The sequence below is a fragment of the Triturus cristatus genome, chromosome 6 (assembly GCF_964204655.1).
Source record: "Triturus cristatus chromosome 6, aTriCri1.1, whole genome shotgun sequence".
NCBI classification, from domain to species: Eukaryota; Metazoa; Chordata; class Amphibia; order Caudata; family Salamandridae; genus Triturus; species Triturus cristatus.
In genome coordinates this window covers 882,385,943-882,413,916 of record NC_140589.1, presented here as the reverse complement: position 1 = coordinate 882,413,916, position 27,974 = coordinate 882,385,943, and the positions used below count along the sequence as shown (strand labels likewise).

The 27,974-nt window shown below is 45.9% G+C and overlaps 24 non-coding genes across 24 annotated transcripts; 9 read left to right on the top strand and 15 right to left on the bottom strand.

Annotated features, from left to right (window-relative positions):
* Nucleotides 1–42: 42 nt before the first annotated feature.
* On the bottom strand, nucleotides 43–149 carry LOC146818499 (U6 spliceosomal RNA). The gene has a single exon (XR_014963575.1). It is a non-coding gene; the product is annotated as a U6 spliceosomal RNA (small nuclear RNA).
* A 764-nt stretch (nucleotides 150–913) lies between these two features.
* TRNAR-ACG (transfer RNA arginine (anticodon ACG)) lies at nucleotides 914–986 on the top strand. The gene has a single exon. It is a non-coding gene; the product is annotated as a tRNA-Arg (tRNA).
* Nucleotides 987–1,993: 1,007 nt separating this feature from the next.
* On the bottom strand, nucleotides 1,994–2,100 carry LOC146818497 (U6 spliceosomal RNA). The gene has a single exon (XR_014963574.1). It is a non-coding gene; the product is annotated as a U6 spliceosomal RNA (small nuclear RNA).
* Nucleotides 2,101–2,864: 764 nt separating this feature from the next.
* On the top strand, nucleotides 2,865–2,937 carry TRNAR-ACG (transfer RNA arginine (anticodon ACG)). The gene has a single exon. It is a non-coding gene; the product is annotated as a tRNA-Arg (tRNA).
* A 1,007-nt stretch (nucleotides 2,938–3,944) lies between these two features.
* On the bottom strand, nucleotides 3,945–4,051 carry LOC146818495 (U6 spliceosomal RNA). The gene has a single exon (XR_014963573.1). It is a non-coding gene; the product is annotated as a U6 spliceosomal RNA (small nuclear RNA).
* Nucleotides 4,052–5,889: 1,838 nt separating this feature from the next.
* LOC146818494 (U6 spliceosomal RNA) lies at nucleotides 5,890–5,996 on the bottom strand. Its single transcript, XR_014964432.1, has one exon. It is a non-coding gene; the product is annotated as a U6 spliceosomal RNA (small nuclear RNA).
* Nucleotides 5,997–6,766: 770 nt separating this feature from the next.
* Nucleotides 6,767–6,839, top strand: TRNAR-ACG (transfer RNA arginine (anticodon ACG)). Its single transcript has one exon. It is a non-coding gene; the product is annotated as a tRNA-Arg (tRNA).
* A 1,007-nt stretch (nucleotides 6,840–7,846) lies between these two features.
* Nucleotides 7,847–7,953, bottom strand: LOC146818492 (U6 spliceosomal RNA). The gene has a single exon (XR_014963572.1). It is a non-coding gene; the product is annotated as a U6 spliceosomal RNA (small nuclear RNA).
* A 764-nt stretch (nucleotides 7,954–8,717) lies between these two features.
* TRNAR-ACG (transfer RNA arginine (anticodon ACG)) lies at nucleotides 8,718–8,790 on the top strand. Its single transcript has one exon. It is a non-coding gene; the product is annotated as a tRNA-Arg (tRNA).
* A 1,007-nt stretch (nucleotides 8,791–9,797) lies between these two features.
* Nucleotides 9,798–9,904, bottom strand: LOC146818490 (U6 spliceosomal RNA). The gene has a single exon (XR_014963571.1). It is a non-coding gene; the product is annotated as a U6 spliceosomal RNA (small nuclear RNA).
* A 1,838-nt stretch (nucleotides 9,905–11,742) lies between these two features.
* On the bottom strand, nucleotides 11,743–11,849 carry LOC146818489 (U6 spliceosomal RNA). Its single transcript, XR_014963570.1, has one exon. It is a non-coding gene; the product is annotated as a U6 spliceosomal RNA (small nuclear RNA).
* A 1,838-nt stretch (nucleotides 11,850–13,687) lies between these two features.
* On the bottom strand, nucleotides 13,688–13,794 carry LOC146818488 (U6 spliceosomal RNA). The gene has a single exon (XR_014964431.1). It is a non-coding gene; the product is annotated as a U6 spliceosomal RNA (small nuclear RNA).
* Nucleotides 13,795–14,564: 770 nt separating this feature from the next.
* TRNAR-ACG (transfer RNA arginine (anticodon ACG)) lies at nucleotides 14,565–14,637 on the top strand. Its single transcript has one exon. It is a non-coding gene; the product is annotated as a tRNA-Arg (tRNA).
* Nucleotides 14,638–15,644: 1,007 nt separating this feature from the next.
* LOC146818486 (U6 spliceosomal RNA) lies at nucleotides 15,645–15,751 on the bottom strand. Its single transcript, XR_014963569.1, has one exon. It is a non-coding gene; the product is annotated as a U6 spliceosomal RNA (small nuclear RNA).
* A 764-nt stretch (nucleotides 15,752–16,515) lies between these two features.
* On the top strand, nucleotides 16,516–16,588 carry TRNAR-ACG (transfer RNA arginine (anticodon ACG)). Its single transcript has one exon. It is a non-coding gene; the product is annotated as a tRNA-Arg (tRNA).
* A 1,007-nt stretch (nucleotides 16,589–17,595) lies between these two features.
* LOC146818484 (U6 spliceosomal RNA) lies at nucleotides 17,596–17,702 on the bottom strand. The gene has a single exon (XR_014963568.1). It is a non-coding gene; the product is annotated as a U6 spliceosomal RNA (small nuclear RNA).
* A 1,838-nt stretch (nucleotides 17,703–19,540) lies between these two features.
* Nucleotides 19,541–19,647, bottom strand: LOC146818483 (U6 spliceosomal RNA). Its single transcript, XR_014964430.1, has one exon. It is a non-coding gene; the product is annotated as a U6 spliceosomal RNA (small nuclear RNA).
* Nucleotides 19,648–20,417: 770 nt separating this feature from the next.
* Nucleotides 20,418–20,490, top strand: TRNAR-ACG (transfer RNA arginine (anticodon ACG)). The gene has a single exon. It is a non-coding gene; the product is annotated as a tRNA-Arg (tRNA).
* Nucleotides 20,491–21,487: 997 nt separating this feature from the next.
* Nucleotides 21,488–21,594, bottom strand: LOC146818481 (U6 spliceosomal RNA). Its single transcript, XR_014963567.1, has one exon. It is a non-coding gene; the product is annotated as a U6 spliceosomal RNA (small nuclear RNA).
* A 770-nt stretch (nucleotides 21,595–22,364) lies between these two features.
* On the top strand, nucleotides 22,365–22,437 carry TRNAR-ACG (transfer RNA arginine (anticodon ACG)). The gene has a single exon. It is a non-coding gene; the product is annotated as a tRNA-Arg (tRNA).
* A 997-nt stretch (nucleotides 22,438–23,434) lies between these two features.
* LOC146818479 (U6 spliceosomal RNA) lies at nucleotides 23,435–23,541 on the bottom strand. Its single transcript, XR_014963566.1, has one exon. It is a non-coding gene; the product is annotated as a U6 spliceosomal RNA (small nuclear RNA).
* Nucleotides 23,542–25,391: 1,850 nt separating this feature from the next.
* On the bottom strand, nucleotides 25,392–25,498 carry LOC146818478 (U6 spliceosomal RNA). The gene has a single exon (XR_014963565.1). It is a non-coding gene; the product is annotated as a U6 spliceosomal RNA (small nuclear RNA).
* Nucleotides 25,499–26,274: 776 nt separating this feature from the next.
* Nucleotides 26,275–26,347, top strand: TRNAR-ACG (transfer RNA arginine (anticodon ACG)). Its single transcript has one exon. It is a non-coding gene; the product is annotated as a tRNA-Arg (tRNA).
* A 1,007-nt stretch (nucleotides 26,348–27,354) lies between these two features.
* On the bottom strand, nucleotides 27,355–27,461 carry LOC146818476 (U6 spliceosomal RNA). Its single transcript, XR_014963564.1, has one exon. It is a non-coding gene; the product is annotated as a U6 spliceosomal RNA (small nuclear RNA).
* Between the last annotated feature and the right edge of the window lie 513 nt (nucleotides 27,462–27,974).

Here is a 27,974-nt window from a genome sequence, read left to right as displayed (position 1 = left end):
TTAGTCTTGAAAACATAGAACATTTCTCTTCTGAAAGCTGGTAAAAATATGGAACGCTTCACGAATTTGCGTGTCATCCTTGCGCAGGGGCCATGCTAATCTTCTCTGTATCGTTCCAATTTTAGTATATGTGCCGCCGAAGCGAGCACACTTCATTGATGAACCTACAATGTTTATAAACTCTCTAAATCTACGGTCTCTAGACATAGGGTGGCCTGGCAGAGATGCTCGTATGGCCAGTAAGCATTCAAATCTGAGCCAATGGGCAAAAATGCATGAAGAGTAACAATCCATTATTCTTCACTGCATTTGTGGTCCAAGACTTCACCAATTGGAAGTATGTAGATTATGCCAGGGTTGCAAAGGCTCATGGTTCAGGCTACTGACAAGGAACATTGTGACATCATGCTGCCTGTGGAACAGTGATATTAAAGGTGAGACAGCTGCACAGTAGGTTAGGTGAAGGGCTCTGAGAGGTGAAAGGCAGCATGCTTGGGTCCCTGGACAAGGTGAGCCTATGACAAGGTGTCTGAATTTTCGCCTGTATTGTAATATTAAACACTTTATTGTTGTACCCGCCTGCTGATTAAGGAGTCCTCAAGATCAGCTCCACACAGACGTGGAACTGATGATGTTAATGCAGAATATTTAAGAAACTGAGGCTGATCTAAAACATTTCCTTGGACCTAGGACCATTTCCCCTGACTTTTAGGTCCTTCGTCCTCCTAAAGTCCTTTGTATAAGTTAGGAACACCTGACAGAACAGAATTTCAGGAGGTCAGGTGGGTTTACTTGTGTCTTCTGGTTGTGAGCAGTAAACGTGGCTAAAAAGGTTGATGGAATGGTGTTTTAAAACACACACACACACAACTTCTGGTCCTCTTAAGGACAAAAGTATGGGTAATCCTACATGGGGCCAGTGGCGCAATGGATAACGCGTCTGACTACGGATCAGAAGATTGTAGGTTCGACTCCTATCTGGCTCGAAAGGGTCATAGGTCCCTGTTTTATGGTATTCCTGTGGAATTCTTATTTACCTCAGACTTGTTGTAGGTTCAATATTCTCGAGCAGGACTCATCCAGCAGTCGTTCCATGGTAGGGCTGCAGTAATAGGACCACGGCTAGTTAAAAGTTTCCCATTTGCTGCTGGATTCTATGTGAAGGCCGTCATGTGGTGTGCTGCTTTTGTATTTCAACATGGGTCTCTGAGTCTCTAAACTAGGAAAAAATCTTGTTGAGAAAAGTGTGTGTGAGAGGGTCTGTGGGTGCAGGCAGGTGTGTGCACTTGAGTGCTGACCCATTTACATCTGTGAGAGGGACAAGCAAATTGCCTGTGGGATGTAGGCCTACAACTGGAACCAAGCAGCCAGGCAGAACCACAGGTAAGGAGAGAGGAAGGCAGTTCATTATTAGAGCAGGATCATGAGCATCTTGCCCTGCTCCCTTCTGCCCCGATCGGCCACGATCGGCCAAGACCTCTCTATTAGGGTGGAGGGTGAACATTTCTTGGACCTCAGAAACTGAGGGATGCAGCGCCGATATGTCCTCCAAGGGCCTAGAGGACCTGGTGCCCAATCATGCCTGGTGTTTTTCAGCTTACCCGACCAATCTGGTTGCAAGGCGGATTTTAACAGTACTGCTGAAAAGGGACTCCCAGACAGCCCTGAGGCCATCATTTGCATAGGCCCTCCCCTTCTCTTTCTCTTGCTTCCCACAAAGCAACGCATCGCTGGCAGCAGTATAGATTTGGGGGTTGTGAAGAATAATGACAGGGAGGCTGAAGAAGGGAAAGAAAAGTCCCAGAAGTCCTGCAGGCTTCCTTGCTAAATGCAGCTGGCCATAGAGTGCACCTTCATTACTGCGAGGTAAATACATTAAAAATGTTGAGGAGAGACAAATTGAAAAATAGATATTAGGAGGAAAGCACTGGAACCTGCTTTATTATTTCAATTAGTCTTGAAAACATAGAACATTTCTCTCCTGAAAGCTGGTAAAAATATGGAACGCTTCACGAATTTGCGTGTCATCCTTGCGCAGGGGCCATGCTAATCTTCTCTGTATCGTTCCAATTTTAGTATATGTGCCGCCGAAGCGAGCACACTTCATTGATGAACCTACAATGTTTATAAACTCTCTAAATCTACGGTCTCTAGACATAGGGTGGCCTGGCAGAGATGCTCGTATGGCCAGTAAGCATTCAAATCTGAGCCAATGGGCAAAAATGCATGAAGAGTAACAATCCATTATTCTTCACTGCATTTGTGGTCCAAGACTTCACCAATTGGAAGTATGTAGATTATGCCAGGGTTGCAAAGGCTCATGGTTCAGGCTACTGACAAGGAACATTGTGACATCATGCTGCCTGTGGAACAGTGATATTAAAGGTGAGACAGCTGCACAGTAGGTTAGGTGAAGGGCTCTGAGAGGTGAAAGGCAGCATGCTTGGGTCCCTGGACAAGGTGAGCCTATGACAAGGTGTCTGAATTTTCGCCTGTATTGTAATATTAAACACTTTATTGTTGTACCCGCCTGCTGATTAAGGAGTCCTCAAGATCAGCTCCACACAGACGTGGAACTGATGATGTTAATGCAGAATATTTAAGAAACTGAGGCTGATCTAAAACATTTCCTTGGACCTAGGACCATTTCCCCTGACTTTTAGGTCCTTCGTCCTCCTAAAGTCCTTTGTATAAGTTAGGAACACCTGACAGAACAGAATTTCAGGAGGTCAGGTGGGTTTACTTGTGTCTTCTGGTTGTGAGCAGTAAACGTGGCTAAAAAGGTTGATGGAATGGTGTTTTAAAACACACACACACACAACTTCTGGTCCTCTTAAGGACAAAAGTATGGGTAATCCTACATGGGGCCAGTGGCGCAATGGATAACGCGTCTGACTACGGATCAGAAGATTGTAGGTTCGACTCCTATCTGGCTCGAAAGGGTCATAGGTCCCTGTTTTATGGTATTCCTGTGGAATTCTTATTTACCTCAGACTTGTTGTAGGTTCAATATTCTCGAGCAGGACTCATCCAGCAGTCGTTCCATGGTAGGGCTGCAGTAATAGGACCACGGCTAGTTAAAAGTTTCCCATTTGCTGCTGGATTCTATGTGAAGGCCGTCATGTGGTGTGCTGCTTTTGTATTTCAACATGGGTCTCTGAGTCTCTAAACTAGGAAAAAATCTTGTTGAGAAAAGTGTGTGTGAGAGGGTCTGTGGGTGCAGGCAGGTGTGTGCACTTGAGTGCTGACCCATTTACATGTGTGAGAGGGACAAGCAAATTGCCTGTGGGATGTAGGCCTACAACTGGAACCAAGCAGCCAGGCAGAACCACAGGTAAGGAGAGAGGAAGGCAGTTCATTATTAGAGCAGGATCATGAGCATCTTGCCCTGCTCCCTTCTGCCCCGATCGGCCACGATCGGCCAAGACCTCTCTATTAGGGTGGAGGGTGAACATTTCTTGGACCTCAGAAACTGAGGGATGCAGCGCCGATATGTCCTCCAAGGGCCTAGAGGACCTGGTGCCCAATCATGCCTGGTGTTTTTCAGCTTACCCGACCAATCTGGTTGCAAGGCGGATTTTAACAGTACTGCTGAAAAGGGACTCCCAGACAGCCCTGAGGCCATCATTTGCATAGGCCCTCCCCTTCTCTTTCTCTTGCTTCCCACAAAGCAACGCATCGCTGGCAGCAGTATAGATTTGGGGGTTGTGAAGAATAATGACAGGGAGGCTGAAGAAGGGAAAGAAAAGTCCCAGAAGTCCTGCAGGCTTCCTTGCTAAATGCAGCTGGCCATAGAGTGCACCTTCATTACTGCGAGGTAAATACATTAAAAATGTTGAGGAGAGACAAATTGAAAAATAGATATTAGGAGGAAAGCACTGGAACCTGCTTTATTATTTCAATTAGTCTTGAAAACATAGAACATTTCTCTCCTGAAAGCTGGTAAAAATATGGAACGCTTCACGAATTTGCGTGTCATCCTTGCGCAGGGGCCATGCTAATCTTCTCTGTATCGTTCCAATTTTAGTATATGTGCCGCCGAAGCGAGCACACTTCATTGATGAACCTACAATGTTTATAAACTCTCTAAATCTACGGTCTCTAGACATAGGGTGGCCTGGCAGAGATGCTCGTATGGCCAGTAAGCATTCAAATCTGAGCCAATGGGCAAAAATGCATGAAGAGTAACAATCCATTATTCTTCACTGCATTTGTGGTCCAAGACTTCACCAATTGGAAGTATGTAGATTATGCCAGGGTTGCAAAGGCTCATGGTTCAGGCTACTGACAAGGAACATTGTGACATCATGCTGCCTGTGGAACAGTGATATTAAAGGTGAGACAGCTGCACAGTAGGTTAGGTGAAGGGCTCTGAGAGGTGAAAGGCAGCATGCATGGGTCCCTGGACAAGGTGAGCCTATGACAAGGTGTCTGAATTTTCGCCTGTATTGTAATATTAAACACTTTATTGTTGTACCCGCCTGCTGATTAAGGAGTCCTCAAGATCAGCTCCACACAGACGTGGAACTGATGATGTTAATGCAGAATATTTAAGAAACTGAGGCTGATCTAAAACATTTCCTTGGACCTAGGACCATTTCCCCTGACTTTTAGGTCCTTCGTCCTCCTAAAGTCCTTTGTATAAGTTAGGAACACCTGACAGAACAGAATTTCAGGAGGTCAGGTGGGTTTACTTGTGTCTTCTGGTTGTGAGCAGTAAACGTGGCTAAAAAGGTTGATGGAATGGTGTTTTAAAACACACACACACACACACAACTTCTGGTCCTCTTAAGGACAAAAGTATGGGTAATCCTACATGGGGCCAGTGGCGCAATGGATAACGCGTCTGACTACGGCTTAGAAGATTGTAGGTTCGACTCCTATCTGGCTCGAAAGGGTCATAGGTCCCTGTTTTATGGTATTCCTGTGGAATTCTTATTTACCTCAGACTTGTTGTAGGTTCAATATTCTCGAGCAGGACTCATCCAGCAGTCGTTCCATGGTAGGGCTGCAGTAATAGGACCACGGCTAGTTAAAAGTTTCCCATTTGCTGCTGGATTCTATGTGAAGGCCGTCATGTGGTGTGCTGCTTTTGTATTTCAACATGGGTCTCTGAGTCTCTAAACTAGGAAAAAATCTTGTTGAGAAAAGTGTGTGTGAGAGGGTCTGTGGGTGCAGGCAGGTGTGTGCACTTGAGTGCTGACCCATTTACATGTGTGAGAGGGACAAGCAAATTGCCTGTGGGATGTAGGCCTACAACTGGAACCAAGCAGCCAGGCAGAACCACAGGTAAGGAGAGAGGAAGGCAGTTCATTATTAGAGCAGGATCATGAGCATCTTGCCCTGCTCCCTTCTGCCCCGATCGGCCACGACCTCTCTATTAGGGTGGAGGGTGAACATTTCTTGGACCTCAGAAACTGAGGGATGCAGCGCCGATATGTCCTCCAAGGGCCTAGAGGACCTGGTGCCCAATCATGCCTGGTGTTTTTCAGCTTACCCGACCAATCTGGTTGCAAGGCGGATTTTAACAGTACTGCTGAAAAGGGACTCCCAGACAGCCCTGAGGCCATCATTTGCATAGGCCCTCCCCTTCTCTTTCTCTTGCTTCCCACAAAGCAACGCATCGCTGGCAGCAGTATAGATTTGGGGGTTGTGAAGAATAATGACAGGGAGGCTGAAGAAGGGAAAGAAAAGTCCCAGAAGTCCTGCAGGCTTCCTTGCTAAATGCAGCTGGCCATAGAGTGCACCTTCATTACTGCGAGGTAAATACATTAAAAATGTTGAGGAGAGACAAATTGAAAAATAGATATTAGGAGGAAAGCACTGGAACCTGCTTTATTATTTCAATTAGTCTTGAAAACATAGAACATTTCTCTCCTGAAAGCTGGTAAAAATATGGAACGCTTCACGAATTTGCGTGTCATCCTTGCGCAGGGGCCATGCTAATCTTCTCTGTATCGTTACAATTTTAGTATATGTGCCGCCGAAGCGAGCACACTTCATTGATGAACCTACAATGTTTATAAACTCTCTAAATCTACGGTCTCTAGACATAGGGTGGCCTGGCAGAGATGCTCGTATGGCCAGTAAGCATTCAAATCTGAGCCAATGGGCAAAAATGCATGAAGAGTAACAATCCATTATTCTTCACTGCATTTGTGGTCCAAGACTTCACCAATTGGAAGTATGTAGATTATGCCAGGGTTGCAAAGGCTCATGGTTCAGGCTACTGACAAGGAACATTGTGACATCATGCTGCCTGTGGAACAGTGATATTAAAGGTGAGACAGCTGCACAGTAGGTTAGGTGAAGGGCTCTGAGAGGTGAAAGGCAGCATGCTTGGGTCCCTGGACAAGGTGAGCCTATGACAAGGTGTCTGAATTTTCGCCTGTATTGTAATATTAAACACTTTATTGTTGTACCCGCCTGCTGATTAAGGAGTCCTCAAGATCAGCTCCACACAGACGTGGAACTGATGATGTTAATGCAGAATATTTAAGAAACTGAGGCTGATCTAAAACATTTCCTTGGACCTAGGACCATTTCCCCTGACTTTTAGGTCCTTCGTCCTCCTAAAGTCCTTTGTATAAGTTAGGAACACCTGACAGAACAGAATTTCAGGAGGTCAGGTGGGTTTACTTGTGTCTTCTGGTTGTGAGCAGTAAACGTGGCTAAAAAGGTTGATGGAATGGTGTTTTAAAACACACACACACACACACACAACTTCTGGTCCTCTTAAGGACAAAAGTATGGGTAATCCTACATGGGGCCAGTGGCGCAATGGATAACGCGTCTGACTACGGATCAGAAGATTGTAGGTTCGACTCCTATCTGGCTCGAAAGGGTCATAGGTCCCTGTTTTATGGTATTCCTGTGGAATTCTTATTTACCTCAGACTTGTTGTAGGTTCAATATTCTCGAGCAGGACTCATCCAGCAGTCGTTCCATGGTAGGGCTGCAGTAATAGGACCACGGCTAGTTAAAAGTTTCCCATTTGCTGCTGGATTCTATGTGAAGGCCGTCATGTGGTGTGCTGCTTTTGTATTTCAACATGGGTCTCTGAGTCTCTAAACTAGGAAAAAATCTTGTTGAGAAAAGTGTGTGTGAGAGGGTCTGTGGGTGCAGGCAGGTGTGTGCACTTGAGTGCTGACCCATTTACATGTGTGAGAGGGACAAGCAAATTGCCTGTGGGATGTAGGCCTACAACTGGAACCAAGCAGCCAGGCAGAACCACAGGTAAGGAGAGAGGAAGGCAGTTCATTATTAGAGCAGGATCATGAGCATCTTGCCCTGCTCCCTTCTGCCCCGATCGGCCCCGATCGGCCAAGACCTCTCTATTAGGGTGGAGGGTGAACATTTCTTGGACCTCAGAAACTGAGGGATGCAGCGCCGATATGTCCTCCAAGGGCCTAGAGGACCTGGTGCCCAATCATGCCTGGTGTTTTTCAGCTTACCCGACCAATCTGGTTGCAAGGCGGATTTTAACAGTACTGCTGAAAAGGGACTCCCAGACAGCCCTGAGGCCATCATTTGCATAGGCCCTCCCCTTCTCTTTCTCTTGCTTCCCACAAAGCAACGCATCGCTGGCAGCAGTATAGATTTGGGGGTTGTGAAGAATAATGACAGGGAGGCTGAAGAAGGGAAAGAAAAGTCCCAGAAGTCCTGCAGGCTTCCTTGCTAAATGCAGCTGGCCATAGAGTGCACCTTCATTACTGCGAGGTAAATACATTAAAAATGTTGAGGAGAGACAAATTGAAAAATAGATATTAGGAGGAAAGCACTGGAACCTGCTTTATTATTTCAATTAGTCTTGAAAACATAGAACATTTCTCTCCTGAAAGCTGGTAAAAATATGGAACGCTTCACGAATTTGCGTGTCATCCTTGCGCAGGGGCCATGCTAATCTTCTCTGTATCGTTCCAATTTTAGTATATGTGCCGCCGAAGCGAGCACACTTCATTGATGAACCTACAATGTTTATAAACTCTCTAAATCTACGGTCTCTAGACATAGGGTGGCCTGGCAGAGATGCTCGTATGGCCAGTAAGCATTCAAATCTGAGCCAATGGGCAAAAATGCATGAAGAGTAACAATCCATTATTCTTCACTGCATTTGTGGTCCAAGACTTCACCAATTGGAAGTATGTAGATTATGCCAGGGTTGCAAAGGCTCATGGTTCAGGCTACTGACAAGGAACATTGTGACATCATGCTGCCTGTGGAACAGTGATATTAAAGGTGAGACAGCTGCACAGTAGGTTAGGTGAAGGGCTCTGAGAGGTGAAAGGCAGCATGCTTGGGTCCCTGGACAAGGTGAGCCTATGACAAGGTGTCTGAATTTTCGCCTGTATTGTAATATTAAACACTTTATTGTTGTACCCGCCTGCTGATTAAGGAGTCCTCAAGATCAGCTCCACACAGACGTGGAACTGATGATGTTAATGCAGAATATTTAAGAAACTGAGGCTGATCTAAAACATTTCCTTGGACCTAGGACCATTTCCCCTGACTTTTAGGTCCTTCGTCCTCCTAAAGTCCTTTGTATAAGTTAGGAACACCTGACAGAACAGAATTTCAGGAGGTCAGGTGGGTTTACTTGTGTCTTCTGGTTGTGAGCAGTAAACGTGGCTAAAAAGGTTGATGGAATGGTGTTTTAAAACACACACACACACAACTTCTGGTCCTCTTAAGGACAAAAGTATGGGTAATCCTACATGGGGCCAGTGGCGCAATGGATAACGCGTCTGACTACGGATCAGAAGATTGTAGGTTCGACTCCTATCTGGCTCGAAAGGGTCATAGGTCCCTGTTTTATGGTATTCCTGTGGAATTCTTATTTACCTCAGACTTGTTGTAGGTTCAATATTCTCGAGCAGGACTCATCCAGCAGTCGTTCCATGGTAGGGCTGCAGTAATAGGACCACGGCTAGTTAAAAGTTTCCCATTTGCTGCTGGATTCTATGTGAAGGCCGTCATGTGGTGTGCTGCTTTTGTATTTCAACATGGGTCTCTGAGTCTCTAAACTAGGAAAAAATCTTGTTGAGAAAAGTGTGTGTGAGAGGGTCTGTGGGTGCAGGCAGGTGTGTGCACTTGAGTGCTGACCCATTTACATGTGTGAGAGGGACAAGCAAATTGCCTGTGGGATGTAGGCCTACAACTGGAACCAAGCAGCCAGGCAGAACCACAGGTAAGGAGAGAGGAAGGCAGTTCATTATTAGAGCAGGATCATGAGCATCTTGCCCTGCTCCCTTCTGCCCCGATCGGCCACGATCGGCCAAGACCTCTCTATTAGGGTGGAGGGTGAACATTTCTTGGACCTCAGAAACTGAGGGATGCAGCGCCGATATGTCCTCCAAGGGCCTAGAGGACCTGGTGCCCAATCATGCCTGGTGTTTTTCAGCTTACCCGACCAATCTGGTTGCAAGGCGGATTTTAACAGTACTGCTGAAAAGGGACTCCCAGACAGCCCTGAGGCCATCATTTGCATAGGCCCTCCCCTTCTCTTTCTCTTGCTTCCCACAAAGCAACGCATCGCTGGCAGCAGTATAGATTTGGGGGTTGTGAAGAATAATGACAGGGAGGCTGAAGAAGGGAAAGAAAAGTCCCAGAAGTCCTGCAGGCTTCCTTGCTAAATGCAGCTGGCCATAGAGTGCACCTTCATTACTGCGAGGTAAATACATTAAAAATGTTGAGGAGAGACAAATTGAAAAATAGATATTAGGAGGAAAGCACTGGAACCTGCTTTATTATTTCAATTAGTCTTGAAAACATAGAACATTTCTCTCCTGAAAGCTGGTAAAAATATGGAACGCTTCACGAATTTGCGTGTCATCCTTGCGCAGGGGCCATGCTAATCTTCTCTGTATCGTTCCAATTTTAGTATATGTGCCGCCGAAGCGAGCACACTTCATTGATGAACCTACAATGTTTATAAACTCTCTAAATCTACGGTCTCTAGACATAGGGTGGCCTGGCAGAGATGCTCGTATGGCCAGTAAGCATTCAAATCTGAGCCAATGGGCAAAAATGCATGAAGAGTAACAATCCATTATTCTTCACTGCATTTGTGGTCCAAGACTTCACCAATTGGAAGTATGTAGATTATGCCAGGGTTGCAAAGGCTCATGGTTCAGGCTACTGACAAGGAACATTGTGACATCATGCTGCCTGTGGAACAGTGATATTAAAGGTGAGACAGCTGCACAGTAGGTTAGGTGAAGGGCTCTGAGAGGTGAAAGGCAGCATGCATGGGTCCCTGGACAAGGTGAGCCTATGACAAGGTGTCTGAATTTTCGCCTGTATTGTAATATTAAACACTTTATTGTTGTACCCGCCTGCTGATTAAGGAGTCCTCAAGATCAGCTCCACACAGACGTGGAACTGATGATGTTAATGCAGAATATTTAAGAAACTGAGGCTGATCTAAAACATTTCCTTGGACCTAGGACCATTTCCCCTGACTTTTAGGTCCTTCGTCCTCCTAAAGTCCTTTGTATAAGTTAGGAACACCTGACAGAACAGAATTTCAGGAGGTCAGGTGGGTTTACTTGTGTCTTCTGGTTGTGAGCAGTAAACGTGGCTAAAAAGGTTGATGGAATGGTGTTTTAAAACACACACACACACACACAACTTCTGGTCCTCTTAAGGACAAAAGTATGGGTAATCCTACATGGGGCCAGTGGCGCAATGGATAACGCGTCTGACTACGGCTTAGAAGATTGTAGGTTCGACTCCTATCTGGCTCGAAAGGGTCATAGGTCCCTGTTTTATGGTATTCCTGTGGAATTCTTATTTACCTCAGACTTGTTGTAGGTTCAATATTCTCGAGCAGGACTCATCCAGCAGTCGTTCCATGGTAGGGCTGCAGTAATAGGACCACGGCTAGTTAAAAGTTTCCCATTTGCTGCTGGATTCTATGTGAAGGCCGTCATGTGGTGTGCTGCTTTTGTATTTCAACATGGGTCTCTGAGTCTCTAAACTAGGAAAAAATCTTGTTGAGAAAAGTGTGTGTGAGAGGGTCTGTGGGTGCAGGCAGGTGTGTGCACTTGAGTGCTGACCCATTTACATGTGTGAGAGGGACAAGCAAATTGCCTGTGGGATGTAGGCCTACAACTGGAACCAAGCAGCCAGGCAGAACCACAGGTAAGGAGAGAGGAAGGCAGTTCATTATTAGAGCAGGATCATGAGCATCTTGCCCTGCTCCCTTCTGCCCCGATCGGCCAAGACCTCTCTATTAGGGTGGAGGGTGAACATTTCTTGGACCTCAGAAACTGAGGGATGCAGCGCCGATATGTCCTCCAAGGGCCTAGAGGACCTGGTGCCCAATCATGCCTGGTGTTTTTCAGCTTACCCGACCAATCTGGTTGCAAGGCGGATTTTAACAGTACTGCTGAAAAGGGACTCCCAGACAGCCCTGAGGCCATCATTTGCATAGGCCCTCCCCTTCTCTTTCTCTTGCTTCCCACAAAGCAACGCATCGCTGGCAGCAGTATAGATTTGGGGGTTGTGAAGAATAATGACAGGGAGGCTGAAGAAGGGAAAGAAAAGTCCCAGAAGTCCTGCAGGCTTCCTTGCTAAATGCAGCTGGCCATAGAGTGCACCTTCATTACTGCGAGGTAAATACATTAAAAATGTTGAGGAGAGACAAATTGAAAAATAGATATTAGGAGGAAAGCACTGGAACCTGCTTTATTATTTCAATTAGTCTTGAAAACATAGAACATTTCTCTCCTGAAAGCTGGTAAAAATATGGAACGCTTCACGAATTTGCGTGTCATCCTTGCGCAGGGGCCATGCTAATCTTCTCTGTATCGTTCCAATTTTAGTATATGTGCCGCCGAAGCGAGCACACTTCATTGATGAACCTACAATGTTTATAAACTCTCTAAATCTACGGTCTCTAGACATAGGGTGGCCTGGCAGAGATGCTCGTATGGCCAGTAAGCATTCAAATCTGAGCCAATGGGCAAAAATGCATGAAGAGTAACAATCCATTATTCTTCACTGCATTTGTGGTCCAAGACTTCACCAATTGGAAGTATGTAGATTATGCCAGGGTTGCAAAGGCTCATGGTTCAGGCTACTGACAAGGAACATTGTGACATCATGCTGCCTGTGGAACAGTGATATTAAAGGTGAGACAGCTGCACAGTAGGTTAGGTGAAGGGCTCTGAGAGGTGAAAGGCAGCATGCTTGGGTCCCTGGACAAGGTGAGCCTATGACAAGGTGTCTGAATTTTCGCCTGTATTGTAATATTAAACACTTTATTGTTGTACCCGCCTGCTGATTAAGGAGTCCTCAAGATCAGCTCCACACAGACGTGGAACTGATGATGTTAATGCAGAATATTTAAGAAACTGAGGCTGATCTAAAACATTTCCTTGGACCTAGGACCATTTCCCCTGACTTTTAGGTCCTTCGTCCTCCTAAAGTCCTTTGTATAAGTTAGGAACACCTGACAGAACAGAATTTCAGGAGGTCAGGTGGGTTTACTTGTGTCTTCTGGTTGTGAGCAGTAAACGTGGCTAAAAAGGTTGATGGAATGGTGTTTTAAAACACACACACACACACACAACTTCTGGTCCTCTTAAGGACAAAAGTATGGGTAATCCTACATGGGGCCAGTGGCGCAATGGATAACGCGTCTGACTACGGCTTAGAAGATTGTAGGTTCGACTCCTATCTGGCTCGAAAGGGTCATAGGTCCCTGTTTTATGGTATTCCTGTGGAATTCTTATTTACCTCAGACTTGTTGTAGGTTCAATATTCTCGAGCAGGACTCATCCAGCAGTCGTTCCATGGTAGGGCTGCAGTAATAGGACCACGGCTAGTTAAAAGTTTCCCATTTGCTGCTGGATTCTATGTGAAGGCCGTCATGTGGTGTGCTGCTTTTGTATTTCAACATGGGTCTCTGAGTCTCTAAACTAGGAAAAAATCTTGTTGAGAAAAGTGTGTGTGAGAGGGTCTGTGGGTGCAGGCAGGTGTGTGCACTTGAGTGCTGACCCATTTACATGTGTGAGAGGGACAAGCAAATTGCCTGTGGGATGTAGGCCTACAACTGGAACCAAGCAGCCAGGCAGAACCACAGGTAAGGAGAGAGGAAGGCAGTTCATTATTAGAGCAGGATCATGAGCATCTTGCCCTGCTCCCTTCTGCCCCGATCGGCCACGACCTCTCTATTAGGGTGGAGGGTGAACATTTCTTGGACCTCAGAAACTGAGGGATGCAGCGCCGATATGTCCTCCAAGGGCCTAGAGGACCTGGTGCCCAATCATGCCTGGTGTTTTTCAGCTTACCCGACCAATCTGGTTGCAAGGCGGATTTTAACAGTACTGCTGAAAAGGGACTCCCAGACAGCCCTGAGGCCATCATTTGCATAGGCCCTCCCCTTCTCTTTCTCTTGCTTCCCACAAAGCAACGCATCGCTGGCAGCAGTATAGATTTGGGGGTTGTGAAGAATAATGACAGGGAGGCTGAAGAAGGGAAAGAAAAGTCCCAGAAGTCCTGCAGGCTTCCTTGCTAAATGCAGCTGGCCATAGAGTGCACCTTCATTACTGCGAGGTAAATACATTAAAAATGTTGAGGAGAGACAAATTGAAAAATAGATATTAGGAGGAAAGCACTGGAACCTGCTTTATTATTTCAATTAGTCTTGAAAACATAGAACATTTCTCTCCTGAAAGCTGGTAAAAATATGGAACGCTTCACGAATTTGCGTGTCATCCTTGCGCAGGGGCCATGCTAATCTTCTCTGTATCGTTACAATTTTAGTATATGTGCCGCCGAAGCGAGCACACTTCATTGATGAACCTACAATGTTTATAAACTCTCTAAATCTACGGTCTCTAGACATAGGGTGGCCTGGCAGAGATGCTCGTATGGCCAGTAAGCATTCAAATCTGAGCCAATGGGCAAAAATGCATGAAGAGTAACAATCCATTATTCTTCACTGCATTTGTGGTCCAAGACTTCACCAATTGGAAGTATGTAGATTATGCCAGGGTTGCAAAGGCTCATGGTTCAGGCTACTGACAAGGAACATTGTGACATCATGCTGCCTGTGGAACAGTGATATTAAAGGTGAGACAGCTGCACAGTAGGTTAGGTGAAGGGCTCTGAGAGGTGAAAGGCAGCATGCTTGGGTCCCTGGACAAGGTGAGCCTATGACAAGGTGTCTGAATTTTCGCCTGTATTGTAATATTAAACACTTTATTGTTGTACCCGCCTGCTGATTAAGGAGTCCTCAAGATCAGCTCCACACAGACGTGGAACTGATGATGTTAATGCAGAATATTTAAGAAACTGAGGCTGATCTAAAACATTTCCTTGGACCTAGGACCATTTCCCCTGACTTTTAGGTCCTTCGTCCTCCTAAAGTCCTTTGTATAAGTTAGGAACACCTGACAGAACAGAATTTCAGGAGGTCAGGTGGGTTTACTTGTGTCTTCTGGTTGTGAGCAGTAAACGTGGCTAAAAAGGTTGATGGAATGGTGTTTTAAAACACACACACACACACACACAACTTCTGGTCCTCTTAAGGACAAAAGTATGGGTAATCCTACATGGGGCCAGTGGCGCAATGGATAACGCGTCTGACTACGGATCAGAAGATTGTAGGTTCGACTCCTATCTGGCTCGAAAGGGTCATAGGTCCCTGTTTTATGGTATTCCTGTGGAATTCTTATTTACCTCAGACTTGTTGTAGGTTCAATATTCTCGAGCAGGACTCATCCAGCAGTCGTTCCATGGTAGGGCTGCAGTAATAGGACCACGGCTAGTTAAAAGTTTCCCATTTGCTGCTGGATTCTATGTGAAGGCCGTCATGTGGTGTGCTGCTTTTGTATTTCAACATGGGTCTCTGAGTCTCTAAACTAGGAAAAAATCTTGTTGAGAAAAGTGTGTGTGAGAGGGTCTGTGGGTGCAGGCAGGTGTGTGCACTTGAGTGCTGACCCATTTACATGTGTGAGAGGGACAAGCAAATTGCCTGTGGGATGTAGGCCTACAACTGGAACCAAGCAGCCAGGCAGAACCACAGGTAAGGAGAGAGGAAGGCAGTTCATTATTAGAGCAGGATCATGAGCATCTTGCCCTGCTCCCTTCTGCCCCGATCGGCCACGATCGGCCAAGACCTCTCTATTAGGGTGGAGGGTGAACATTTCTTGGACCTCAGAAACTGAGGGATGCAGCGCCGATATGTCCTCCAAGGGCCTAGAGGACCTGGTGCCCAATCATGCCTGGTGTTTTTCAGCTTACCCGACCAATCTGGTTGCAAGGCGGATTTTAACAGTACTGCTGAAAAGGGACTCCCAGACAGCCCTGAGGCCATCATTTGCATAGGCCCTCCCCTTCTCTTTCTCTTGCTTCCCACAAAGCAACGCATCGCTGGCAGCAGTATAGATTTGGGGGTTGTGAAGAATAATGACAGGGAGGCTGAAGAAGGGAAAGAAAAGTCCCAGAAGTCCTGCAGGCTTCCTTGCTAAATGCAGCTGGCCATAGAGTGCACCTTCATTACTGCGAGGTAAATACATTAAAAATGTTGAGGAGAGACAAATTGAAAAATAGATATTAGGAGGAAAGCACTGGAACCTGCTTTATTATTTCAATTAGTCTTGAAAACATAGAACATTTCTCTCCTGAAAGCTGGTAAAAATATGGAACGCTTCACGAATTTGCGTGTCATCCTTGCGCAGGGGCCATGCTAATCTTCTCTGTATCGTTCCAATTTTAGTATATGTGCCGCCGAAGCGAGCACACTTCATTGATGAACCTACAATGTTTATAAACTCTCTAAATCTACGGTCTCTAGACATAGGGTGGCCTGGCAGAGATGCTCGTATGGCCAGTAAGCATTCAAATCTGAGCCAATGGGCAAAAATGCATGAAGAGTAACAATCCATTATTCTTCACTGCATTTGTGGTCCAAGACTTCACCAATTGGAAGTATGTAGATTATGCCAGGGTTGCAAAGGCTCATGGTTCAGGCTACTGACAAGGAACATTGTGACATCATGCTGCCTGTGGAACAGTGATATTAAAGGTGAGACAGCTGCACAGTAGGTTAGGTGAAGGGCTCTGAGAGGTGAAAGGCAGCATGCTTGGGTCCCTGGACAAGGTGAGCCTATGACAAGGTGTCTGAATTTTCGCCTGTATTGTAATATTAAACACTTTATTGTTGTACCCGCCTGCTGATTAAGGAGTCCTCAAGATCAGCTCCACACAGACGTGGAACTGATGATGTTAATGCAGAATATTTAAGAAACTGAGGCTGATCTAAAACATTTCCTTGGACCTAGGACCATTTCCCCTGACTTTTAGGTCCTTCGTCCTCCTAAAGTCCTTTGTATAAGTTAGGAACACCTGACAGAACAGAATTTCAGGAGGTCAGGTGGGTTTACTTGTGTCTTCTGGTTGTGAGCAGTAAACGTGGCTAAAAAGGTTGATGGAATGGTGTTTTAAAACACACACACACACAACTTCTGGTCCTCTTAAGGACAAAAGTATGGGTAATCCTACATGGGGCCAGTGGCGCAATGGATAACGCGTCTGACTACGGATCAGAAGATTGTAGGTTCGACTCCTATCTGGCTCGAAAGGGTCATAGGTCCCTGTTTTATGGTATTCCTGTGGAATTCTTATTTACCTCAGACTTGTTGTAGGTTCAATATTCTCGAGCAGGACTCATCCAGCAGTCGTTCCATGGTAGGGCTGCAGTAATAGGACCACGGCTAGTTAAAAGTTTCCCATTTGCTGCTGGATTCTATGTGAAGGCCGTCATGTGGTGTGCTGCTTTTGTATTTCAACATGGGTCTCTGAGTCTCTAAACTAGGAAAAAATCTTGTTGAGAAAAGTGTGTGTGAGAGGGTCTGTGGGTGCAGGCAGGTGTGTGCACTTGAGTGCTGACCCATTTACATGTGTGAGAGGGACAAGCAAATTGCCTGTGGGATGTAGGCCTACAACTGGAACCAAGCAGCCAGGCAGAACCACAGGTAAGGAGAGAGGAAGGCAGTTCATTATTAGAGCAGGATCATGAGCATCTTGCCCTGCTCCCTTCTGCCCCGATCGGCCACGATCGGCCAAGACCTCTCTATTAGGGTGGAGGGTGAACATTTCTTGGACCTCAGAAACTGAGGGATGCAGCGCCGATATGTCCTCCAAGGGCCTAGAGGACCTGGTGCCCAATCATGCCTGGTGTTTTTCAGCTTACCCGACCAATCTGGTTGCAAGGCGGATTTTAACAGTACTGCTGAAAAGGGACTCCCAGACAGCCCTGAGGCCATCATTTGCATAGGCCCTCCCCTTCTCTTTCTCTTGCTTCCCACAAAGCAACGCATCGCTGGCAGCAGTATAGATTTGGGGGTTGTGAAGAATAATGACAGGGAGGCTGAAGAAGGGAAAGAAAAGTCCCAGAAGTCCTGCAGGCTTCCTTGCTAAATGCAGCTGGCCATAGAGTGCACCTTCATTACTGCGAGGTAAATACATTAAAAATGTTGAGGAGAGACAAATTGAAAAATAGATATTAGGAGGAAAGCACTGGAACCTGCTTTATTATTTCAATTAGTCTTGAAAACATAGAACATTTCTCTCCTGAAAGCTGGTAAAAATATGGAACGCTTCACGAATTTGCGTGTCATCCTTGCGCAGGGGCCATGCTAATCTTCTCTGTATCGTTCCAATTTTAGTATATGTGCCGCCGAAGCGAGCACACTTCATTGATGAACCTACAATGTTTATAAACTCTCTAAATCTACGGTCTCTAGACATAGGGTGGCCTGGCAGAGATGCTCGTATGGCCAGTAAGCATTCAAATCTGAGCCAATGGGCAAAAATGCATGAAGAGTAACAATCCATTATTCTTCACTGCATTTGTGGTCCAAGACTTCACCAATTGGAAGTATGTAGATTATGCCAGGGTTGCAAAGGCTCATGGTTCAGGCTACTGACAAGGAACATTGTGACATCATGCTGCCTGTGGAACAGTGATATTAAAGGTGAGACAGCTGCACAGTAGGTTAGGTGAAGGGCTCTGAGAGGTGAAAGGCAGCATGCATGGGTCCCTGGACAAGGTGAGCCTATGACAAGGTGTCTGAATTTTCGCCTGTATTGTAATATTAAACACTTTATTGTTGTACCCGCCTGCTGATTAAGGAGTCCTCAAGATCAGCTCCACACAGACGTGGAACTGATGATGTTAATGCAGAATATTTAAGAAACTGAGGCTGATCTAAAACATTTCCTTGGACCTAGGACCATTTCCCCTGACTTTTAGGTCCTTCGTCCTCCTAAAGTCCTTTGTATAAGTTAGGAACACCTGACAGAACAGAATTTCAGGAGGTCAGGTGGGTTTACTTGTGTCTTCTGGTTGTGAGCAGTAAACGTGGCTAAAAAGGTTGATGGAATGGTGTTTTAAAACACACACACACACACACAACTTCTGGTCCTCTTAAGGACAAAAGTATGGGTAATCCTACATGGGGCCAGTGGCGCAATGGATAACGCGTCTGACTACGGCTTAGAAGATTGTAGGTTCGACTCCTATCTGGCTCGAAAGGGTCATAGGTCCCTGTTTTATGGTATTCCTGTGGAATTCTTATTTACCTCAGACTTGTTGTAGGTTCAATATTCTCGAGCAGGACTCATCCAGCAGTCGTTCCATGGTAGGGCTGCAGTAATAGGACCACGGCTAGTTAAAAGTTTCCCATTTGCTGCTGGATTCTATGTGAAGGCCGTCATGTGGTGTGCTGCTTTTGTATTTCAACATGGGTCTCTGAGTCTCTAAACTAGGAAAAAATCTTGTTGAGAAAAGTGTGTGTGAGAGGGTCTGTGGGTGCAGGCAGGTGTGTGCACTTGAGTGCTGACCCATTTACATGTGTGAGAGGGACAAGCAAATTGCCTGTGGGATGTAGGCCTACAACTGGAACCAAGCAGCCAGGCAGAACCACAGGTAAGGAGAGAGGAAGGCAGTTCATTATTAGAGCAGGATCATGAGCATCTTGCCCTGCTCCCTTCTGCCCCGATCGGCCACGACCTCTCTATTAGGGTGGAGGGTGAACATTTCTTGGACCTCAGAAACTGAGGGATGCAGCGCCGATATGTCCTCCAAGGGCCTAGAGGACCTGGTGCCCAATCATGCCTGGTGTTTTTCAGCTTACCCGACCAATCTGGTTGCAAGGCGGATTTTAACAGTACTGCTGAAAAGGGACTCCCAGACAGCCCTGAGGCCATCATTTGCATAGGCCCTCCCCTTCTCTTTCTCTTGCTTCCCACAAAGCAACGCATCGCTGGCAGCAGTATAGATTTGGGGGTTGTGAAGAATAATGACAGGGAGGCTGAAGAAGGGAAAGAAAAGTCCCAGAAGTCCTGCAGGCTTCCTTGCTAAATGCAGCTGGCCATAGAGTGCACCTTCATTACTGCGAGGTAAATACATTAAAAATGTTGAGGAGAGACAAATTGAAAAATAGATATTAGGAGGAAAGCACTGGAACCTGCTTTATTATTTCAATTAGTCTTGAAAACATAGAACATTTCTCTCCTGAAAGCTGGTAAAAATATGGAACGCTTCACGAATTTGCGTGTCATCCTTGCGCAGGGGCCATGCTAATCTTCTCTGTATCGTTACAATTTTAGTATATGTGCCGCCGAAGCGAGCACACTTCATTGATGAACCTACAATGTTTATAAACTCTCTAAATCTACGGTCTCTAGACATAGGGTGGCCTGGCAGAGATGCTCGTATGGCCAGTAAGCATTCAAATCTGAGCCAATGGGCAAAAATGCATGAAGAGTAACAATCCATTATTCTTCACTGCATTTGTGGTCCAAGACTTCACCAATTGGAAGTATGTAGATTATGCCAGGGTTGCAAAGGCTCATGGTTCAGGCTACTGACAAGGAACATTGTGACATCATGCTGCCTGTGGAACAGTGATATTAAAGGTGAGACAGCTGCACAGTAGGTTAGGTGAAGGGCTCTGAGAGGTGAAAGGCAGCATGCTTGGGTCCCTGGACAAGGTGAGCCTATGACAAGGTGTCTGAATTTTCGCCTGTATTGTAATATTAAACACTTTATTGTTGTACCCGCCTGCTGATTAAGGAGTCCTCAAGATCAGCTCCACACAGACGTGGAACTGATGATGTTAATGCAGAATATTTAAGAAACTGAGGCTGATCTAAAACATTTCCTTGGACCTAGGACCATTTCCCCTGACTTTTAGGTCCTTCGTCCTCCTAAAGTCCTTTGTATAAGTTAGGAACACCTGACAGAACAGAATTTCAGGAGGTCAGGTGGGTTTACTTGTGTCTTCTGGTTGTGAGCAGTAAACGTGGCTAAAAAGGTTGATGGAATGGTGTTTTAAAACACACACACACACACACACAACTTCTGGTCCTCTTAAGGACAAAAGTATGGGTAATCCTACATGGGGCCAGTGGCGCAATGGATAACGCGTCTGACTACGGATCAGAAGATTGTAGGTTCGACTCCTATCTGGCTCGAAAGGGTCATAGGTCCCTGTTTTATGGTATTCCTGTGGAATTCTTATTTACCTCAGACTTGTTGTAGGTTCAATATTCTCGAGCAGGACTCATCCAGCAGTCGTTCCATGGTAGGGCTGCAGTAATAGGACCACGGCTAGTTAAAAGTTTCCCATTTGCTGCTGGATTCTATGTGAAGGCCGTCATGTGGTGTGCTGCTTTTGTATTTCAACATGGGTCTCTGAGTCTCTAAACTAGGAAAAAATCTTGTTGAGAAAAGTGTGTGTGAGAGGGTCTGTGGGTGCAGGCAGGTGTGTGCACTTGAGTGCTGACCCATTTACATGTGTGAGAGGGACAAGCAAATTGCCTGTGGGATGTAGGCCTACAACTGGAACCAAGCAGCCAGGCAGAACCACAGGTAAGGAGAGAGGAAGGCAGTTCATTATTAGAGCAGGATCATGAGCATCTTGCCCTGCTCCCTTCTGCCCCGATCGGCCAAGACCTCTCTATTAGGGTGGAGGGTGAACATTTCTTGGACCTCAGAAACTGAGGGATGCAGCGCCGATATGTCCTCCAAGGGCCTAGAGGACCTGGTGCCCAATCATGCCTGGTGTTTTTCAGCTTACCCGACCAATCTGGTTGCAAGGCGGATTTTAACAGTACTGCTGAAAAGGGACTCCCAGACAGCCCTGAGGCCATCATTTGCATAGGCCCTCCCCTTCTCTTTCTCTTGCTTCCCACAAAGCAACGCATCGCTGGCAGCAGTATAGATTTGGGGGTTGTGAAGAATAATGACAGGGAGGCTGAAGAAGGGAAAGAAAAGTCCCAGAAGTCCTGCAGGCTTCCTTGCTAAATGCAGCTGGCCATAGAGTGCACCTTCATTACTGCGAGGTAAATACATTAAAAATGTTGAGGAGAGACAAATTGAAAAATAGATATTAGGAGGAAAGCACTGGAACCTGCTTTATTATTTCAATTAGTCTTGAAAACATAGAACATTTCTCTCCTGAAAGCTGGTAAAAATATGGAACGCTTCACGAATTTGCGTGTCATCCTTGCGCAGGGGCCATGCTAATCTTCTCTGTATCGTTCCAATTTTAGTATATGTGCCGCCGAAGCGAGCACACTTCATTGATGAACCTACAATGTTTATAAACTCTCTAAATCTACGGTCTCTAGACATAGGGTGGCCTGGCAGAGATGCTCGTATGGCCAGTAAGCATTCAAATCTGAGCCAATGGGCAAAAATGCATGAAGAGTAACAATCCATTATTCTTCACTGCATTTGTGGTCCAAGACTTCACCAATTGGAAGTATGTAGATTATGCCAGGGTTGCAAAGGCTCATGGTTCAGGCTACTGACAAGGAACATTGTGACATCATGCTGCCTGTGGAACAGTGATATTAAAGGTGAGACAGCTGCACAGTAGGTTAGGTGAAGGGCTCTGAGAGGTGAAAGGCAGCATGCTTGGGTCCCTGGACAAGGTGAGCCTATGACAAGGTGTCTGAATTTTCGCCTGTATTGTAATATTAAACACTTTATTGTTGTACCCGCCTGCTGATTAAGGAGTCCTCAAGATCAGCTCCACACAGACGTGGAACTGATGATGTTAATGCAGAATATTTAAGAAACTGAGGCTGATCTAAAACATTTCCTTGGACCTAGGACCATTTCCCCTGACTTTTAGGTCCTTCGTCCTCCTAAAGTCCTTTGTATAAGTTAGGAACACCTGACAGAACAGAATTTCAGGAGGTCAGGTGGGTTTACTTGTGTCTTCTGGTTGTGAGCAGTAAACGTGGCTAAAAAGGTTGATGGAATGGTGTTTTAAAACACACACACACACACACACAACTTCTGGTCCTCTTAAGGACAAAAGTATGGGCAATCCTACATGGGGCCAGTGGCGCAATGGATAACGCGTCTGACTACGGATCAGAAGATTGTAGGTTCGACTCCTATCTGGCTCGAAAGGGTCATAGGTCCCTGTTTTATGGTATTCCTGTGGAATTCTTATTTACCTCAGACTTGTTGTAGGTTCAATATTCTCGAGCAGGACTCATCCAGCAGTCGTTCCATGGTAGGGCTGCAGTAATAGGACCACGGCTAGTTAAAAGTTTCCCATTTGCTGCTGGATTCTATGTGAAGGCCGTCATGTGGTGTGCTGCTTTTGTATTTCAACATGGGTCTCTGAGTCTCTAAACTAGGAAAAAATCTTGTTGAGAAAAGTGTGTGTGAGAGGGTCTGTGGGTGCAGGCAGGTGTGTGCACTTGAGTGCTGACCCATTTACATGTGTGAGAGGGACAAGCAAATTGCCTGTGGGATGTAGGCCTACAACTGGAACCAAGCAGCCAGGCAGAACCACAGGTAAGGAGAGAGGAAGGCAGTTCATTATTAGAGCAGGATCATGAGCATCTTGCCCTGCTCCCTTCTGCCCCGATCGGCCAAGACCTCTCTATTAGGGTGGAGGGTGAACATTTCTTGGACCTCAGAAACTGAGGGATGCAGCGCCGATATGTCCTCCAAGGGCCTAGAGGACCTGGTGCCCAATCATGCCTGGTGTTTTTCAGCTTACCCGACCAATCTGGTTGCAAGGCGGATTTTAACAGTACTGCTGAAAAGGGACTCCCAGACAGCCCTGAGGCCATCATTTGCATAGGCCCTCCCCTTCTCTTTCTCTTGCTTCCCACAAAGCAACGCATCGCTGGCAGCAGTATAGATTTGGGGGTTGTGAAGAATAATGACAGGGAGGCTGAAGAAGGGAAAGAAAAGTCCCAGAAGTCCTGCAGGCTTCCTTGCTAAATGCAGCTGGCCATAGAGTGCACCTTCATTACTGCGAGGTAAATACATTAAAAATGTTGAGGAGAGACAAATTGAAAAATAGATATTAGGAGGAAAGCACTGGAACCTGCTTTATTATTTCAATTAGTCTTGAAAACATAGAACATTTCTCTCCTGAAAGCTGGTAAAAATATGGAACGCTTCACGAATTTGCGTGTCATCCTTGCGCAGGGGCCATGCTAATCTTCTCTGTATCGTTCCAATTTTAGTATATGTGCCGCCGAAGCGAGCACACTTCATTGATGAACCTACAATGTTTATAAACTCTCTAAATCTACGGTCTCTAGACATAGGGTGGCCTGGCAGAGATGCTCGTATGGCCAGTAAGCATTCAAATCTGAGCCAATGGGCAAAAATGCATGAAGAGTAACAATCCATTATTCTTCACTGCATTTGTGGTCCAAGACTTCACCAATTGGAAGTATGTAGATTATGCCAGGGTTGCAAAGGCTCATGGTTCAGGCTACTGACAAGGAACATTGTGACATCATGCTGCCTGTGGAACAGTGATATTAAAGGTGAGACAGCTGCACAGTAGGTTAGGTGAAGGGCTCTGAGAGGTGAAAGGCAGCATGCTTGGGTCCCTGGACAAGGTGAGCCTATGACAAGGTGTCTGAATTTTCGCCTGTATTGTAATATTAAACACTTTATTGTTGTACCCGCCTGCTGATTAAGGAGTCCTCAAGATCAGCTCCACACAGACGTGGAACTGATGATGTTAATGCAGAATATTTAAGAAACTGAGGCTGATCTAAAACATTTCCTTGGACCTAGGACCATTTCCCCTGACTTTTAGGTCCTTCGTCCTCCTAAAGTCCTTTGTATAAGTTAGGAACACCTGACAGAACAGAATTTCAGGAGGTCAGGTGGGTTTACTTGTGTCTTCTGGTTGTGAGCAGTAAACGTGGCTAAAAAGGTTGATGGAATGGTGTTTTAAAACACACACACACACACACACAACTTCTGGTCCTCTTAAGGACAAAAGTATGGGTAATCCTACATGGGGCCAGTGGCGCAATGGATAACACGTCTGACTACGGATCAGAAGATTGTAGGTTCGACTCCTATCTGGCTCGAAAGGGTCATAGGTCCCTGTTTTATGGTATTCCTGTGGAATTCTTATTTACCTCAGACTTGTTGTAGGTTCAATATTCTCGAGCAGGACTCATCCAGCAGTCGTTCCATGGTAGGGCTGCAGTAATAGGACCACGGCTAGTTAAAAGTTTCCCATTTGCTGCTGGATTCTATGTGAAGGCCGTCATGTGGTGTGCTGCTTTTGTATTTCAACATGGGTCTCTGAGTCTCTAAACTAGGAAAAAATCTTGTTGAGAAAAGTGTGTGTGAGAGGGTCTGTGGGTGCAGGCAGGTGTGTGCACTTGAGTGCTGACCCATTTACATGTGTGAGAGGGACAAGCAAATTGCCTGTGGGATGTAGGCCTACAACTGGAACCAAGCAGCCAGGCAGAACCACAGGTAAGGAGAGAGGAAGGCAGTTCATTATTAGAGCAGGATCATGAGCATCTTGCCCTGCTCCCTTCTGCCCCGATCGGCCACGATCGGCCAAGACCTCTCTATTAGGGTGGAGGGTGAACATTTCTTGGACCTCAGAAACTGAGGGATGCAGCGCCAATATGTCCTCCAAGGGCCTAGAGGACCTGGTGCCCAATCATGCCTGGTGTTTTTCAGCTTACCCGACCAATCTGGTTACAAGGCGGATTTTAACAGTACTGCTGAAAAGGGACTCCCAGACAGCCCTGAGGCCATCATTTGCATAGGCCCTCCCCTTCTCTTTCTCTTGCTTCCCACAAAGCAACGCATCGCTGGCAGCAGTATAGATTTGGGGGTTGTGAAGAATAATGACAGGGAGGCTGAAGAAGGGAAAGAAAAGTCCCAGAAGTCCTGCAGGCTTCCTTGCTAAATGCAGCTGGCCATAGAGTGCACCTTCATTACTGCGAGGTAAATACATTAAAAATGTTGAGGAGAGACAAATTGAAAAATAGATATTAGGAGGAAAGCACTGGAACCTGCTTTATTATTTCAATTAGTCTTGAAAACATAGAACATTTCTCTTCTGAAAGCTGGTAAAAATATGGAACGCTTCACGAATTTGCGTGTCATCCTTGCGCAGGGGCCATGCTAATCTTCTCTGTATCGTTCCAATTTTAGTATATGTGCCGCCGAAGCGAGCACACTTCATTGATGAACCTACAATGTTTATAAACTCTCTAAATCTACGGTCTCTAGACATAGGGTGGCCTGGCAGAGATGCTCGTATGGCCAGTAAGCATTCAAATCTGAGCCAATGGGCAAAAATGCATGAAGAGTAACAATCCATTATTCTTCACTGCATTTGTGGTCCAAGACTTCACCAATTGGAAGTATGTAGATTATGCCAGGGTTGCAAAGGCTCATGGTTCAGGCTACTGACAAGGAACATTGTGACATCATGCTGCCTGTGGAACAGTGATATTAAAGGTGAGACAGCTGCACAGTAGGTTAGGTGAAGGGCTCTGAGAGGTGAAAGGCAGCATGCTTGGGTCCCTGGACAAGGTGAGCCTATGACAAGGTGTCTGAATTTTCGCCTGTATTGTAATATTAAACACTTTATTGTTGTACCCGCCTGCTGATTAAGGAGTCCTCAAGATCAGCTCCACACAGACGTGGAACTGATGATGTTAATGCAGAATATTTAAGAAACTGAGGCTGATCTAAAACATTTCCTTGGACCTAGGACCATTTCCCCTGACTTTTAGGTCCTTCGTCCTCCTAAAGTCCTTTGTATAAGTTAGGAACACCTGACAGAACAGAATTTCAGGAGGTCAGGTGGGTTTACTTGTGTCTTCTGGTTGTGAGCAGTAAACGTGGCTAAAAAGGTTGATGGAATGGTGTTTTAAAACACACACACACACACACACACACACAACTTCTGGTCCTCTTAAGGACAAAAGTATGGGTAATCCTACATGGGGCCAGTGGCGCAATGGATAACGCGTCTGACTACGGATCAGAAGATTGTAGGTTCGACTCCTATCTGGCTCGAAAGGGTCATAGGTCCCTGTTTTATGGTATTCCTGTGGAATTCTTATTTACCTCAGACTTGTTGTAGGTTCAATATTCTCGAGCAGGACTCATCCAGCAGTCGTTCCATGGTAGGGCTGCAGTAATAGGACCACGGCTAGTTAAAAGTTTCCCATTTGCTGCTGGATTCTATGTGAAGGCCGTCATGTGGTGTGCTGCTTTTGTATTTCAACATGGGTCTCTGAGTCTCTAAACTAGGAAAAAATCTTGTTGAGAAAAGTGTGTGTGAGAGGGTCTGTGGGTGCAGGCAGGTGTGTGCACTTGAGTGCTGACCCATTTACATGTGTGAGAGGGACAAGCAAATTGCCTGTGGGATGTAGGCCTACAACTGGAACCAAGCAGCCAGGCAGAACCACAGGTAAGGAGAGAGGAAGGCAGTTCATTATTAGAGCAGGATCATGAGCATCTTGCCCTGCTCCCTTCTGCCCCGATCGGCCACGATCGGCCAAGACCTCTCTATTAGGGTGGAGGGTGAACATTTCTTGGACCTCAGAAACTGAGGGATGCAGCGCCGATATGTCCTCCAAGGGCCTAGAGGACCTGGTGCCCAATCATGCCTGGTGTTTTTCAGCTTACCCGACCAATCTGGTTGCAAGGCGGATTTTAACAGTACTGCTGAAAAGGGACTCCCAGACAGCCCTGAGGCCATCATTTGCATAGGCCCTCCCCTTCTCTTTCTCTTGCTTCCCACAAAGCAACGCATCGCTGGCAGCAGTATAGATTTGGGGGTTGTGAAGAATAATGACAGGGAGGCTGAAGAAGGGAAAGAAAAGTCCCAGAAGTCCTGCAGGCTTCCTTGCTAAATGCAGCTGGCCATAGAGTGCACCTTCATTACTGCGAGGTAAATACATTAAAAATGTTGAGGAGAGACAAATTGAAAAATAGATATTAGGAGGAAAGCACTGGAACCTGCTTTATTATTTCAATTAGTCTTGAAAACATAGAACATTTCTCTCCTGAAAGCTGGTAAAAATATGGAACGCTTCACGAATTTGCGTGTCATCCTTGCGCAGGGGCCATGCTAATCTTCTCTGTATCGTTCCAATTTTAGTATATGTGCCGCCGAAGCGAGCACACTTCATTGATGAACCTACAATGTTTATAAACTCTCTAAATCTACGGTCTCTAGACATAGGGTGGCCTGGCAGAGATGCTCGTATGGCCAGTAAGCATTCAAATCTGAGCCAATGGGCAAAAATGCATGAAGAGTAACAATCCATTATTCTTCACTGCATTTGTGGTCCAAGACTTCACCAATTGGAAGTATGTAGATTATGCCAGGGTTGCAAAGGCTCATGGTTCAGGCTACTGACAAGGAACATTGTGACATCATGCTGCCTGTGGAACAGTGATATTAAAGGTGAGACAGCTGCACAGTAGGTTAGGTGAAGGGCTCTGAGAGGTGAAAGGCAGCATGCTTGGGTCCCTGGACAAGGTGAGCCTATGACAAGGTGTCTGAATTTTCGCCTGTATTGTAATATTAAACACTTTATTGTTGTACCCGCCTGCTGATTAAGGAGTCCTCAAGATCAGCTCCACACAGACGTGGAACTGATGATGTTAATGCAGAATATTTAAGAAACTGAGG